Consider the following 16,663-nt stretch of genomic DNA (forward strand, 5'->3'; position numbering starts at 1 on the left):
GTTTTCTACTTTCTTTTTATTTTTGGTTACATTGGTTTTGCTCGTACAAAATCTTTCAAGTTTTATAAAATCAAAATGATCTATCTTAAATTTTAGTGCTTTGTATATTTTCCTTGATCCTAAATTCTACCTTTATCCACAGATCTGACAAATAGACTAAATTGCTTGCGGTATCACTTTTATGTGTAAATCACATACTTTTTTTTTTTCCCCTGAGGGAATTAGGGTTAAGTGACTTGCCCAGAGTCACATAGCTAGGAAGTGATAAGAGGTTGAGGCCAAATTTGAACTCAGGTCCTCCTGACTTCGGGGCTGTTGCACATACCTCTTTTGACTTTATCTTGACAGTGAGATGTTGGTCTATACTTAGTTTCTACCATACTATTTTCAGTTTCCTCAGCAGTTTTTGTCAAATCAGCTTTTTTACCAAAAACATGGATGTTTCAGTTTGTCATTTGTGCAATCTAAGTTTTCTAAGGTGTTCTTATTGACAGTATTTACTGTACTGGGATTCATATTTAATTTTGTATACAGAAAAGTTAAGTTAGAGAATAGAGCAACTGAGGCAGTTTTTAAAGACTTCCCAGAATGGAGAGGAAGCTGAGGAGTAATTTAATAGGAATTTTTCAAGGGTCTGTATCAAACACCACTTTTTGCTAGTAATGAAACACTGGAGGGTAGGAGGTGGGCAATTTCTTAGTTATCAAATAGGACCTCAGTTATATTAGAGAGCTGTCCAAGTTGATTGGAACAGAAAGGGTAAGAAAAGCAGTAATGTTCATTAAAATTGGAAAGACCAACTGGAATACACTGTGAAGGGATTTAAATATCTGAATTATTTGAGATCTGCATTTCCTTTAGGTACAGTGCAGTTTAAAACATTTAAGTGCAATCAAGATGGTTTGAAGTACAGATCTTTTTTAATATGTATGACAAGATTTGAGTCAATGTGCTTTCTGTAAACTTAATAATTTCAGTCAATCAGGACACTCAAGGATGATTTAGTAGGCAAAAATAATACACTGTCATAGAAACAGAATCTCCCTGAATGAGAGAAAAGCAGTACCTGAAATCTCCCCTATAATTTATGATAATATGTATCGAGTACTGCCAGCACTTTATAAAAATGAATGCTCTAATATCTCTCTCCTTCCTCTCAATTAAGACTCAAATGAGGGACTTAGAAGGATTGATGTGTTCCTATTCTTCATCAAGGCTATAGACTATTAAAGCTTGTAGACTTTGAGATTCAAGATCAACAGATCAAAGTTTCTGATCTGGAAGCAACCTTAGAGATCCTCTGGTCCAATCTGCATTTTATGGTTGAAGACATTGGGACATGGAGAGAACCAGTGGCAACTGGTGGCACAACCTTTTAGTTAGTGGCAGATTCTGTACTGGAACCTGGCTCCTTAATTTTGGGTCTACTCTACCATGGTGTGTTCTGCTAAGTCTGAAGGCAGCAGGGAAGTCTAAAGTCAAATTGTCTTTGATCACATGGGCCTGCTGAGAGTCAGCCTTCAGGACAGACTTATCTAGTGGATGTGTAAAGTACCATCTGCTAGTTTGACATTTCAGGTGTCCAAATGCTACCAGCAATAGACTTGGGAGTTAGCAGGGAAGCCTCTCAGAAAATCTATGTGAGGATGAGACAGATGCTTACTGAAGCCAGGGACCAAGAAGCTGAGCAAAAGTCATCTCCCTTAGCAGCTGTTCTCTACCTACTGATGTCCTTCACCATGCTGACCTCAGTAGCATTCAATTGGCTTCTTGTTTTATTTTGAATAGGTTGGAACATATGGTAAGGGAACATGTTTATTGGTGACTTTTGACATTTGTTACTAGCAGTAATGCCATGGGAAAGAATGTGATTATGGAGTCCTTGAGGACATGCCTTGGCATTGTACTCAGGTTCCCTACTCTTCCTTCTCTGCTGTAATTACCCAGTGAGACGCTTGGGCTTCTGATTTCTTTCTGGATTGTATAATTTTCCTCTTTTTCTCTCTGTTCTTCTTCAGGCAAGTATTTCGTTATTACCTTGGGATCAACACACAAGGTACAGAATTCTTCATTTTTTCCAAAACTTCTGGCTTGCTGCTTTTCCTCCCATTTCTATTTCTGACCTGAATCCTATTTCTGACACAAGATTTACATGCTTTACAGGCAACTTCCTTCATCTTCTTGGTCTTGGTTTTCTCATCTGCAAAATTAGGGATTAAACTTAGTCTTTTAATGTTATTTGTTACTAGAAATCTGTGATCTTACTACACTTTCCATTCTGGATTCCATATTTTAATAACTAGCATTTATATAGGACCTACTATGTGCCAAGTACTAAGTACTTTATAAATGTTAAATCATTTGATCTTCCCAATAGCTCTGAGAGGTAGGTGCTATTGCCCCCTATTTTACAGTTGAAAAAAACTGAGCCAGAGTTTAATTGACTGACCCAAATCACACAATTAATAAGTATCTAACACTAGATTTGAATTTATCTTTTTAACTTCAAGTCCAGGATTTTACCCACTATACCAACTAGCTCCACAAAAATTGTCCCATTTGATGCTAAAGATGCTAACCACAATTTTAGGAGGTAGGTGCTACTATTATCCTCAATTTAAATTAAGGAAACTTAAGCAAACAGATGCTGAGTAACATTCCTAAGGTCACATACCTAATAAGTGGCTGCAACAAATTTGAACTCAGGTCTTCTTACCTACAGGTTCAGATCTCTTTCCGCTGTGCCTTCTGGCTGCATTTTAAGAGCAAGAAGGGTAAATAGGAGTATCATCAAAACAGGAAAACTAGGATAATGAAGGTCTGAAAATCAGGAATTATATAGGAACCAGGAACATATAGGCTGAAAAATGGGGTCCTACTATTATCTAAATAATATAAAGAATTCTCGAAAGAAAGAATGATTAGATGTAGTCTGTGAGGTCCTAGTCACTATCAGTGGGGTAGAATTTACAGGGAGTGAGGTTTCAGCTAGCTTTAAGTACTAAGAACAAGGAAGACTTAAGTTCAAATTTTGCTTCAGGTACTTGTTGCTCTTCAGCAACATGCTTAACTTTTTTTGGAAAAAATATTATACACATACACATACACACACACACAATATATTATTGTATATATATTCACACATACATATACATATGCATAATACAAATATATGTCTATATATCTATATATACATTTCCTTAAATTTTCCTTAAATAAAATTTTATTTATAGATTTCCCATATATGTGCATTTTCTTAAATATAATTTACATGTAAATTTTTAAAAATTCATTTTAAAATTTTGAGTTCCAAATTCTTCAATTTTTTCTGTTCTACTCCCTCCTTGACAAGAAAGGAATTTGATATGTGTTATACATTTAAAGTCATGCAAAGCAATATTAGCCATGTTGGAAAAGAAAAAAAAATCATTTTTACAATGTTGCTGTTACTACGTATAATAATGCTGTTGGTTCTACTCACTTTACTTTGCATGAAATCGTATAAGTCTTCTGAGACTATTTTTTTCTGAAACCATCCTCTTTTTCTCTCTGTTCTTCTTTAGGCAAGTATTTCGTTATTACCTTGGCATATATTGCTATATATCTATTATAAAGGACAAAAATATTCCATTATAATCATATTCCCATGGAAATATATTTAGAAGAATTGAACATATTTCCCCCATATCAGATTGCTTGCTGTCTTGAAGAAAGAGGAGGTTAGTGAGGGAGGAAGAATTATTTAGAGCCACAATGTTTTACAAAGCTGAATATTAAATATTTTCTTTGCATGTATTTGCAAAGATAAAATACTATGAAAAATAATAACATCCTATAACATGTTCTGCCATTCCCCAATCAATGGCTGTCTCTTCTTTGCCATTACAAAAAGAACTACTATAAATATTTTCCCTCTTTGTTTATTTTTAATCTCTTTGGAATAGAAATTTAAGAGTGGTATTGCTGAGTTAAAGGATATGTGAAATTTTATAACCCTTTAAGTATAGTTCTGAATTATCCTCCAAAATGGCTGGACTGCTTAACTTTTTCTCAGTCTCAGTATCCTCATCTCTAAAATCGTGATAGTAATAATCATCTACCTGCAACTGTTAATGTATGTCTATCTATAAGTCTTTAATATTGCTATTTCTATTATTAATAATTATTCTGGGAAAAGTATCTAAAAACACACTCAGGATAAAGAAAAATTCACTAGAGGAATACAAAACTCATAGAGACTACAGAGAAATACTTGCATCCTTAATACACAATCCTTATGGGTTCTGGAAGTGAAATGTCAAGCACCATTATGTTAGCAAGAAATATAAAGCCTGGAACACCCAGAAGGTACTTGGAACACTTTATCAATGGAAAAGAAAGTAGAGTAAGCCAAGGATAGACAAGATGATTTAAGGTACAGCTCCAGGGCCAATTATTTTTGTTACCTCTTTTGATTGAATGATTATAAACACCATAACCACTCTCTTGATTTTCATGCTTTGGGGCAAAACTCCATTATTCCCATCCTGCTTACATTGCTAATTTCAATTCACTATTAAAAAAGAACTTTCTTATACAGTTGTTCAAAAATGAAATGGGCTGCCTCAAGATATAGTATTTTCCACATTGTCAAAAGCATTTAAGGAGAGTTCTACCTGTCTGAATGTTGTAATGAGGATTGTTGTATCAGTTGGGACATTGAACTAAATGACTTCTCAGGTCCCTTACAAATCTAAAGTTCTTTGATCTTAGGATTTCTATTTCCTCTATGTCCTGTTATTTTCCATTCATAGTCCTGGGGAATCAGAGCAATTTATTGTGTTAACACCAAGAATATAGCATAATATATTGGATTTTTCCAACATGTAGCCACTGTACTGAACCAATAATTCCCTATCTTTTCCCTTGACTTTAATACTTCCTTGATTGTTGCCCACAAGTTGATTATTTTCAAAGGCCAAAGTCAAATAAAATCCTGTTCACTTGTTTTTATAAATAGATGAGGACATTCCTCACCAGAGAAATTCTGCTTGTTCTTGTACTTCTCTTATCTTTGTATGCCTCTGCTTATGTGCCACGGAATAAAAAAAATATTGGGGGTGTTGTCCATAGCTTGTTCCTTTCTACCCTTTAATCGCTTTTCAAATTCTAGTGCTTCTTTTTGAATAATATTTTGTGGATCTTCCTCTCTTTCTGTTTTTCATCATGTAGCACAGTGTACTTAGTAAAGATACTTAAAAATTTGTTGATTGTTTTACTGCTTTTCTGACTTCTTTCCATGTCCTTGCCATCTCCCATCCTCAATTCTTAACTAATATTCTTCATCACTTCCTCTCTGGACTCTTTTCTCTTGATTTATTTCTAAATAGGAAGCAAATGCCTTTTTGTTCAAGAAGTCCTACTGTGAATGATATTTAAAATCCTAATCCACTTTTTTTTCCCTCTCAATATCTAGTTAGCTCTGCTGTTACTAAAAGAGTTGTGTACCACTGAATTATAAAAACCTAAGAATAGTTCCCTCTGCCTTTAATTAGCATTTGGTGTGAAAAAAAGAACTTATTTTTCTGGACTCATTTTTACCATCTGAAAGTAAAGGAATTGATCGGATAATCTAGTGCTTAGCAGAGGGACTAGCACTTAATTGGGGCTTAATAAATGCTTGTCTCCATCCACTTAGCCTTTTTGAATTGGCTTCTCTTGTCTCTAGATAAAAGGTAGGTATATAAACCTTAGTAGTTAATAAATATCTATTAAATGCCTTATATGTTCCCTGATGGGATAGAAGGTATTAATGAGGTATGGAGTAACAAGGCTGATTGCATCTTACAAGAAAAAACAAAAGATTTCCCAAATATGAGTTTGTTCTTGGTGTCATGTCAAAGAAGTTCAAAATGTGTGCAGCTGGGTAGTAAATGAAGAGATGACATCAGAGAAATGCAAATTAAGACAACTCTGAGATACCCCTACACACCTGTCAGACAGGCTAGAATGACAGGGAAAGATAATGTGGAATGTTGGAAGGGATGTGGAAAAACAGGGACACTGATACATTGTTGGTGGAATTGTGAATACATCCAGCCATTCTGGAGACCAATTTGGAACTATGCTCAAAAAGTTATCAAACTGTGCATACCCTTTGATCCAGCAGTGTTCCTACTGGGCTTATATCCCAGAGAGATCTTAAAGAAGGGAAAGGGACCTGTATGTGCAAGAATGTTTGTGGCAGCCCTCTTTAAAGTGGCCAGAAACTGGAAACTGAGTATATGCCCATCAATTGGAGAATGGCTGAATAAATTGTGGTATATGAATATTATTGAATATTATTGTTTGGTAAGAAATGATCAACAGGATGATTTCAGACAGGCCTGGAGAGACTTACATGAAATGAGCAGAGCCAGGAGATCATTATAGACTTCAACAACAATACTATATGATGATCAATTCTGATGGACCTGGCCATCTTCAGCAATGAGATGAACCAAATCAGTTCCAATGGAGCAGTAATGAACTGAACCACCTACACCCAACAAAAGAACTTTGGGAGAAGACTAAGAACCATTACATTGAATTCCCAGTCCCTATATTTTTGCCTGCCTGCATTTTTGATTTCCTTCACAGGCTAATTGTACAATATTTCAGAGTTCAATTCTTTTTGTACAGCAAAATAACGGTTTGGACATGTATAATTATTTTGTATTTAATTTATACTTTAACATATTTAACATGTATTGATCATCCTGCTATCTAGCGGAGGGGGTGGGGAGGAGGGGAAAAATTGGAACAAAAGGTTTGGCAATTGTCAATGCTGTAAAATTACCCATGCAAATAACTTGTAAATAAAAAGCTATTAAAAATTTAAAAAATAAAATAAAATAACCCTGAAAAAAAAAAAAAAAAGAAATGAAGAGAGGGATTTGAGTTCAAATTTGACCTCACTTGTTAACTGTGTAAATGTGAGCAAGTAACTTAACTTCTGTCTGCTTCAGTTTTCTCAGTTATAAAATAGAAATAATAAGAATACCTACATCAGAGAGTTAGTTTGAGAATTAAGAAGGCAATATTTGTGATGTGCTTTTAGTACATACCCTGATACTTTATGTGCTTAATAAATGCTTGTCCCCTTCCCTCTGCTGTCTTTCTTCTTGATTTGACTGTAGTTTAACTTAGACCTTTCTTCAAGCTCTACTATTCTATGATTCTAACTTTTTTTCTCTCTCAGTCTCTAAATTCTGCTGAATTCCCTTACACTGGCACAACTTCAATGTTTTTTTTTTTAAATAATAATAGCTTTTTATTTTTCAAAATACATGCAAAGATAGCTTTTAGATCTGGTACAGGTAGGCCACTTTCATTTGCATTTATTTATTTAATTCCCTTGTAATTCTTGATTTTTTATTCTTCCAGATTAATTTTGCATTTTTTCTAGTTCCATAATTTCTTGAAATTTTTATCGGTATGGCACTGAATAAATAGTTTAACTATAGAATTGTCATTTTTATTATATTAGCTCAGTCTATCCATGAACATTTAATATTCTTCCACTTGTTTAGATGTAACTTCATTTGTGCACAAAGCGTTTTGCAATTGTGCTCATCCAGTTTCTGGCTTTGTCTTGGCAGGTAATACTCTATATTACCTACAGTTATTTTAAATGGAATTTCCTTTTATATCACTTTACTGCTGGATTTTGTTGATAGCCTAAAGAAATGTCAATGATTTATGTGGGTTTATTTTATATGCTGCAATTTTATTAAAGTTGTTACTTGTTTTTAAGAGTTTCTTTAACTCTTAAGATAAGTTTCTATAATCTCTTTACTAATATTTTATTTAAGATTTTTGCTTCTATATTTATTAGGGAAATTGGTTTATAATTTTCTTTTTTTGTTTTAGCCCTTCCTGGTTTAGGTATCAGGACCATTCATAAAAGGAATTTCATAGGACTCATTCTTCCCTTATTTTTCCAAATAGTTTTTTTATATATTATTGGAATTAATTGTTCTTTAAATATTTGGTAGAATTTACTTGTAAAGCCATCTGCCCTGGAGATTTTTTCTTAGGGAGTTCATAAATAGCTTGTTCAATTTATTTTTCAAAGATGAAACCATAGGGGCAGCTAAATAGTAGTAGAGCACTGGTCCTGAAGTTGGAAGAATCTGAGTTCAAATCTGACCTTAGACTTTTAACACTTACTAGCTGTACCCAATAGTCTCATAAAATTAAATTTAAAAAGATGTTAAAAAATAATAATAAAATAAAATGGGACTATTGCCCAACAGGAGCACCCAGTGAATGGCCTGGTTCTTGGAGAATGCAAACCCACTGATCTACCAATGATCTGGTGAGCAGCCTGACACACTTGAAGGACAATTAAGTCCCCGGTAGCATCAATAACTGGGTAATATTTGACCTGATCTAGTCCATCAATGATCCTGAGCACCCACTCATTTTGGAAGAGCTGAAGGTGATGGATCAAGTCTGAGTAAAAGTTAATGACAAGGAGAGTACTGTGGCTGTGGAATTTACTCCCACAATTCCTCATTGCAGGATGGCAACATTAATCAGCTTGTCCATCAAAATCAAGCTGATCTGCTCCTTGCCTGAAAGATTTAAGATGGATATTCACATTACTCTTTGGACAAATGTCTCAGAACTCACTGTGAACAAACAGCTTGTTAATAAGGAGTGTGCTACAGCAGCTTTGAAGAATTCCCATTTACTGGAAGTGATAAACCGATGTCTGTCAGCTCATTCCTAGCTCCCTTAAGAGCCACCTCCTGTAGATCCTGCAGCTCTCATCTGTCCATATATATTCTTTCTGCCTTATACACCCTCCCATTTGTCACTCGCAACCCCTTGTGTGTCTGAGAAAAACTGTACATGAGAGAAGCTGTGCCCACTGCAGCCACTTGGCAAACAGCTATCTAAGTAGACACAAGGATATTCAAATAAATGAATTGTGCCACTGAGAAGGACACTAGAGAAATATTTTAATATACTTTAAACTTTCACTTCAATGATACCAAAAATAGGATAGGATAGAATAGAATGGAACTAAGTAATTTATTTCCTCCTCTGTTAATCTGAGCTATCTATATTTTTATAAGTATTCTCATCCATTTCACCTAGATTATCAGATTTATTGGCACACAGTTGGGCAAAATAGATCCTAATTATTGCTTTAATTTCCTCTCTTCATTAGTGGTAAGTTCACTTTTCATTGTTTGTATTAGTAATTTGGTTTTTTTCTTTCCTTTTTCTAATCAAATTAACTAAGGATTTATCTATTTTGTTTTCTTTTCATAAAACCAACTCTTAGTTTTATCAATTAGTTCAATAGTTTTCTTACTTTCAGTTTTATTAATCTCTCCTTAATTTTTCAGCTTTTTTAGTTTAACATCCAATTCATTGATCCTCTATTTTTCCATTTTATTCTTGTAAGCATTTAGAGATATAAAATTTCCTCTAAAATTTGCATTGGATGCATCCTATAAATTTTGTTATGTTATTGTCATTTTCTTAGCTGGAAGTATCTATTGTTTCTATGGTTTGTTGTTTCACTCACTCATTCTTTAGAAGTAGATTATTTAATTTCCAGTTAATTTTGCCTTATTTTTCCATGGTCCTTTATTATATATAAATTTTATTGCAACATGATCTGAAAAGGATACATTTACTATTATTTCTGTCTTTTTGCATTTGATTGTGAGATATTTGTGCCCTAATACATATTTCTTTATATCCCCATTCAATTTTTTCCAAAGATTTGTCATACATAAGTTTTCTAAAATTCTATCTACCTTCATAATTCTTTCTTATTTTTTTGTGGTTTCACTTACCTAGTTCTGACAGAAGAGGTTGAGATCCCCCACTCATATAGTTTTGTTGTCTGAATTTGGATGCTATATCACTTGGTTTATATGTTTAGTATTGATATTACTTCATTATGTATGGTACCTTTTATCAAGATGTAATTTCCTTTCTTATTTCTTTTAATTAGATTTTTTTTGCTTGATCTGAGATCAGAATTGCTACCCCTGATTTTTTTTTTAACTTCAGCTAAAACATAATAGATTCTGCTCCAGTCTTTTATCTTTAGTCTTAATGTATCTCTCTGCTTCAAATGTGTTTTTTGTAAATACTATGTAGGAAGATTCTGACTTTTAATTCACTCTGCTTCTTTTTATGCTTTCTTTAATGCACTGATTCTTGATGTTTCATTGAATCATTCAGTTGCATTTGTCCAATTTTAATTTTTAGTGAATTAGTTTCTTCAGTTAAATTTTTATCTTCTTTTGCATTTCGCCTATTGTGCTTTCAAAGGAATTGTTTTGTCCATTGTATTTTATTTTACATTTCACCAAATCTATTTTTAAGAAGTTCTTGTTTTCAGTAGTGTGTGTGTGTGTGTGTGTGTATTTCCCCCCCCTCCCATTTCACCAAATGTATTTTTAAGGAGTTGTTTTCTTCAGATACTTTCTGTGTTTCCTTTTCCAAAATCTCCTGCAAAGCTCTCATTTCATTTCCCCATTTTTTTTCTTCTAACTCTCTTTTAAGATCCTTTTAAAATTCTTCCAAGAGAGCCTTTTGAGTTGGAGTTCATATCCCCTTTTGCGCTTCATCTGGAGGCATTTTTCCTTTAATGTTCTCAGCATTTAGGTTCTGTTCTTCCTTCTCCATAGTAACTATCCATAGTCAGAGCTCTTTTTTATTTTTTTTGCTCATTTTTAAACATTGATGTCTGCTCCTAGGGCACAGGACAAATTACCCTGAGCTTCCTCTACAGAGCAATAGGAGCTTCCTCACTCCCTGGGGCTAGTGGTACTGCAAGCATTCCTACTACATTTGATCGACCTAGCTAGGGCCTACCTGTTATGCTCAGTTTTAGGGGCTCACTATTTGCTATCTATAGTTGGGTTGGAGGTCTCACAGCTGGTCTAATTATTCACTGACTTTTAGGACCAAGATAGAGTTACCAGTGTTGCAGTATTTTGGTAATAACCTCCAACTAGATTTCCCAAGTTGGTAAAGGCTCTGGGCCTCCCCTCCCATACCTATGCTGGGCCACTGAGACAGACCTTTCCTGAAATCTTTTCAAAATAGCTTTTGCTGGAAATTTGTTACATTTCTAATATTTGTGTATTCTGTCACTTCAACATCCATTCACAACTTTGATCTAGTGTTGATTCTGTGGGAAGCCAGGAAGAGCTCAGGCAAAGTCCTGTCTACTTTCTGCCACCTTGATTCCATAGTCCCAAACACACACACACACACACACACACACACACAAATCTAATTAGTTGGACTATTGTTTCAGTCCAACATTGTTCTTGGTTTCTCTTTCTGTATTCCCTGAGCTTCATCCAACTTTCCATCCCATCCTTCCCCCTAGAAAAAAAGCCTTTTAAATTCTAGGTAAATTTAATGTATGTGAATCATTGTATATGATATGAATCAGAAAAAAAAATTGTGGACTAATAATGAGGCCTGAGTTCAACCTCCTGTGAATTCTGTGCAAAATTTCATGAATAACTCATTTATTCTAGGAAACATTTATTGAGTATCTATTCTGTGTAAAGCCCCAGACTATTTCCTGACAAAAAGGTTGTTTGAGTCCATTTTGAAAATTCTGAGTTAGTCCCTGAAAAAATCTAGGCTCATTATACTTGGAGACCTAGTCATATTAAAAGAAGGGGTGACAAGGAGACACCTCGGTCAAATCCAATATTGTCGACTATAAAGAAAGGATGCGATGAAGTGGAAGAAGGAGAGTGAAAGGAAAGAGACATAAGGGGATGCAATCTAAACTGATCAAATGGGAGAAATAGGACATGTACTGTGGGGAAACTGATCCTGAAGTCTTGCCACCCATTCATCAGGTGTGCAGTCACAATTGATAGCTCAGCAGCAAAGAGCTCTAGAAATGAAGTTATTTTTTCTGGAGAAAAATGATGCTTCCCATTAGGAAGAATTGATCTGCCAACTGGTATTTGACTACCCAGACTTGTATCTCTGGCACTGACCTAGGGACATATGTGCTATTGATACACAGTGATCACTAATTGGGTGGCAGAATCCTGGTTCAAGTCCAAGCTCTGGGACCTTGAATAAGATACCTTCTCTGAGCTGCACTTTTACCTTGTACTCATCCTATCTTATAGAAATGCTTTATAAACCTTAAAGCAATACATAAATACATGCACACACATATGGTGGGATATATACTGTGTATTTATATGTGTATTGTGATACCATGTATGTGATATGTATTTTATTACATATTATATACTACATACATACACATTAAATAAAAGTGTTCACACATATGTTTATCTTTGTATTATGTACATACACAAGTTACAATTAAGAGAGGGTTGAACTTTATTCAGGAAAGTCAGAAAACCTAAATTTATATTCCATCTCAGACATTTACTAGGACTATGGAAATACTAGGCAAATTCCCTAATGTCTCTCAGATTCAGTTTCCTCATCTGCAAAATGGGCATAATAATAGTATTTACCTCATGGGATTCTAAGCCTATGATACTATTGTGATAATAATTAACACAATTGCAAAAAGCATCTAAGTCATAGTTAAATAATTAACATTTATTTTTGACTAGGTAAAAGAGGCCCTTTTGTGCCTCAGTTCTAAGCTAATCTTAATCACAGATTGGACATTGCCACATTCAAAATGAGAATTATTTAAAAACTTAGTTTAAAAAGTCCATTGCATCCAGGATTATCTCCAGTCATCCTGGTCTATATCTTGCCACTGAAGTTAAATGGTTCTAGAAGGGAAAGGGATGTTAGTGATTGCACACAGCCTTTCCTTACTTGAATCCAATAAACTTGTATGTCATGGCATATCCTCCCTGATGTCATGGTGCTCTTCCAGAAAGAAGGACAAAGAACAACCTCACATTATTATTGTATCAAATGTTATAAAAATTGTAAGGCACTTTGCAAATCCTAGAGCACCATATTGATGTTTTATTATTATTATTGCTATTATTATACTTTGTCCTGAAAGTTTTGGTGCTAAGTTATCAAAACTTAGGAAATGACTTGTATACATTTATATCTATAGGACACACAGAGAAATAGGTACTTCTTCTCAAGCTGGTAAAAGGAAATGAATGAGAAGCTTCTTCTTCATGAGCAGGAAATGTGTTCTAGAGTCTTAGACCTCTATCAGCCCGGAAATTCTTGCTCACATCTAACCTAAATCTGATCTGTCCTCAGTGGACTAAGAAAAGAGCTGTTCACACTAATTTCCCCATCCTTGGAATCTGTTCTGAAGACATGCAATGATATGTATCCAAATCCAGAAAAATATTTCAGCATTTTTGCTTAAGTGGCAGCTCCCTAACCCAATGTGCCATGAATTTAGGAAAGCACTGTGGCCTGTGGTTTGAAGTGTATCAGCTCTTTTAGAGTCAGTAGGAATCCCAAAATACAACTCCTACTCCAAAAGCATACCCTGTAAATGGCTTCAATGTTTACCCTATGTGGTAACTGAATCACTAGTATATAATCATCAACTGCTTTGGGGAGATGATCAATATGGAAGGCTTTCTATAAAACTAGATTCTATTTTTGTGTTATGCCTGTGGGTGAGATTCACTTTAAGTACCCCAAATGACAGTGCTTTCAGCAAAACTGACAAACGAAAATTATGTGGCTTTCTCTGTGATGTTTACAGCCAGAGAGAGGGCTACTCTGATAGAAAAGGCATTGAGACAAAAGCTATTCTGAGGCAGGATTGGCTGCAGTTCCAAAATTGCTTTTCTCTTCGCGACTGGTGGTACTGAAGCTTGAAGTTTCCAATCAAATGTTGAGTCACTATACAGTTTGAATAAATCAGCATATATCATCAGAATTCTCAGACATTTCCCAAGATCCCTGTTATTTAGAGCAAGAAGATATGCATACATTATCTGCATTTGCAACCATTCATTCAATCTAACCCTCTATCCATCCATCAATCACCCTATAAACATTTATTCATTTACCACTGCACCGTTAGTCCTAGGAGACTTCAATATTCATTCAAAACCTGAGAATTCTGTTAATGAATATTAATTGATGGTGTTGTATGGCAAGCATTATATCTCTTAAGCATGCTTCATAGTAATCACAAATAGAGAAGTATTTAATATATTCATTAGATTATGAGAATATTATTTTTATGGCAGTGATAAAGAGTCTGAAGTGAAATTAGGTAGCATAGCAGATAGAGTGGTAGGCCTGGAGACAGGAAGACTTTTCCAGTTCAAATCTGTTTTCAGACATTTATTAGTCTTATGATCCTGGGTAAATAATTTAACTCTGTTTGCCTCAGTTTCCTCATTTATAAAATGAGTGGGAGAAGGAAATAACAAAACATTCCAGTATTTTTGCCAAGATGGAGTCATGAAGAGACAGATTCTAAGGAAAAATGACTGGACAACAACAAAGGATCTGAATATATGTGGTAGTATAGAGAACTCCCTATGCTAAAACTCTTTTCATCAATGGAGTTTGATAACTCAATGGAATGTTTTAGGTTGAGAAAGTATCAGACTAATAGTCACAAAGATTCTACACATCACAGTGATGATGTGAATTCCTACCATCCTTCTTCCAAAGCCAGTCATTTATCCCCTAAACCAGGATATCTCCCTTCGCTTTTCACTGGTGGAAAAATTAAGAGCAGAATTAAATGAACACTAGAAATAAATATCTAATTTGTCCCAATAAAGTTGTAAAGCAACTATAGATGCTATATACTCTATCCCTTTCCCCTTTTGTCCCTTTCTTACAGCATTTAACAATGTTCTGCATTGTATCTTTAAAAAAGTATTTTATTTTTCCAAATACATGCAAAGATAGTTTTCAACATTTACCTTTGCAAAGAACCTGTGTTCCAAATTTTTCTCCACCTGTTCTTCCCTCTCCAGGACAAAAAGTAATATGAAATAGGTTAAATATGTAAAATTCTTACTAACATATTTCCATATTTAACATGCTGTTCTGCCCTATATCTTCAGGAATTGAGCATAATAGGAAAAATTGGATTCTTAGCTTGAAAGGGATGTGTTCAAGTTCTATGTGTATCTTCAGTGCTCTGCAATAGAAAGTAATACTTTTTTATTCATTGATTCTTTCATTTATCTAGGCCAACCCTATTATTTTTCATAGATGAGAAAACTGAGACTCAGAGAAGTTAAATGTCTTACTCTTTATTTATCAGAGTAAGAACCAGAAATTGAATTTTTAAAATTAAAAAATGAATTAATTTATTTTGTTTTTTATTTCTGGAATAAAACAAGCATTTCCATAACACTGTGGAATAAAATGTGCTGATTGAACTTGAAACTGTGAATGTATTATTTATGACTTACTATTTTTTAAATATATGATAAATTCATTATACAAATTTATTTTTTCTCAATTTTTTCTTCCCTTCTTCTTCCCTAGAAATGGCTATCATTTGCTATAAATGTATGTATACATACACACACATATGTAAAATCATTCTATACAAAATTCGAGTTATCCATTCTTTCTCTGGATACAGATAGTGTCTTCCTTCATAGGTGCTTTGTACTTAATTGGGGTATTTATAATAGTCCAAATGACTTAGTCATTTAATGTTGTCCTATTGCTGTAATTGTGTACAATGTTCTCTTGATTCTACTCATTATCCTTTTCATTGGTTCATGCAAGTCTACCTATGTTTTTCTAAGATCACTGAGCTCACTGTTTCTTATAGCACAGTAGAATTAAATCACAATCATATTTTATGACATGTTCAGTCATTCTCGAATTGATGGACATTCCTAAAATTTCCAGTTCTCTGTGACCACAACATTTTAGAACATATAGATTTTTCCCCTTTTCCCCTAATTTCCTTTGAAATTGACTGAGTAGCAATATTACTGGATCAAAGACAGTTTAATAATTATTTGGGAATAATTCCTGAATTCTTTCCAAAATAGTTTTTATCAGCTTACAATTCCAGCAACCATGAATTAATGTCCCAATTATTGAACCTCATCTCCAACATTTGATATTTTCTCCTTCAATTATTTTAGCCCATCTGAGACATATAAAATGATATCCCAAAGTTGTTTTAATTTGCATTTCTTAATAATAATTTAGATCATTTTCCATATGATTATAAACTTTCAATTTCTTCATTGGAAAATTGCCTGTTTTAGATCGGGTGCAGGCTGAGGGCAGGCAGCTCACAGCCAGAAGGGAGTGGGGTGGGATCTCAGCCGGCTGCAGGAACATTCTTTGCCCTGGCAGCAAGTCAGTAGCCTAGCAGAGAAGCTAAAAACACCGGGGAGGGGGGGAGAGGGGGGAGAGAAGTAGGGGGAAGAATACAACCCAAACAGTTGGAGTCTCTCGGGACCTGGCCACCCCTCCCCAACAATGTCTCAGCACGCTCTCGGAGTCTCAGAGTGCAGGTGCAGCACAGTCCGGCTAGTGCCTCGCTGCTGCCCCCACAGTCTGTAGAGGAAGTTTGGTAACACCACCCAGCCCCTCTCCCCAAAAAAGCAGATTCCTTTGGGGTTTTTTTCTTTTTTTTCTTTGCTAGTTTGTCTCTGATTCTTCTTGACAAAATGAGTAAAAATTGAAAAGGACCTTAACCATTGACAGCTTCTATATGGATAAA

The 16,663-nt window shown here is 34.6% G+C and overlaps 1 pseudogene; it reads left to right on the top strand.

Annotated features, from left to right (window-relative positions):
- The first annotated feature begins 8,289 nt into the window (after positions 1-8,289).
- LOC127557379 (cytosolic iron-sulfur assembly component 2B-like) lies at positions 8,290-8,755 on the top strand (annotated as a pseudogene).
- The last annotated feature ends 7,908 nt before the right edge of the window (positions 8,756-16,663 follow it).

This window comes from Antechinus flavipes, chromosome 3 (assembly GCF_016432865.1).
Source record: "Antechinus flavipes isolate AdamAnt ecotype Samford, QLD, Australia chromosome 3, AdamAnt_v2, whole genome shotgun sequence".
Classification (NCBI taxonomy): Eukaryota; Metazoa; Chordata; class Mammalia; order Dasyuromorphia; family Dasyuridae; genus Antechinus; species Antechinus flavipes.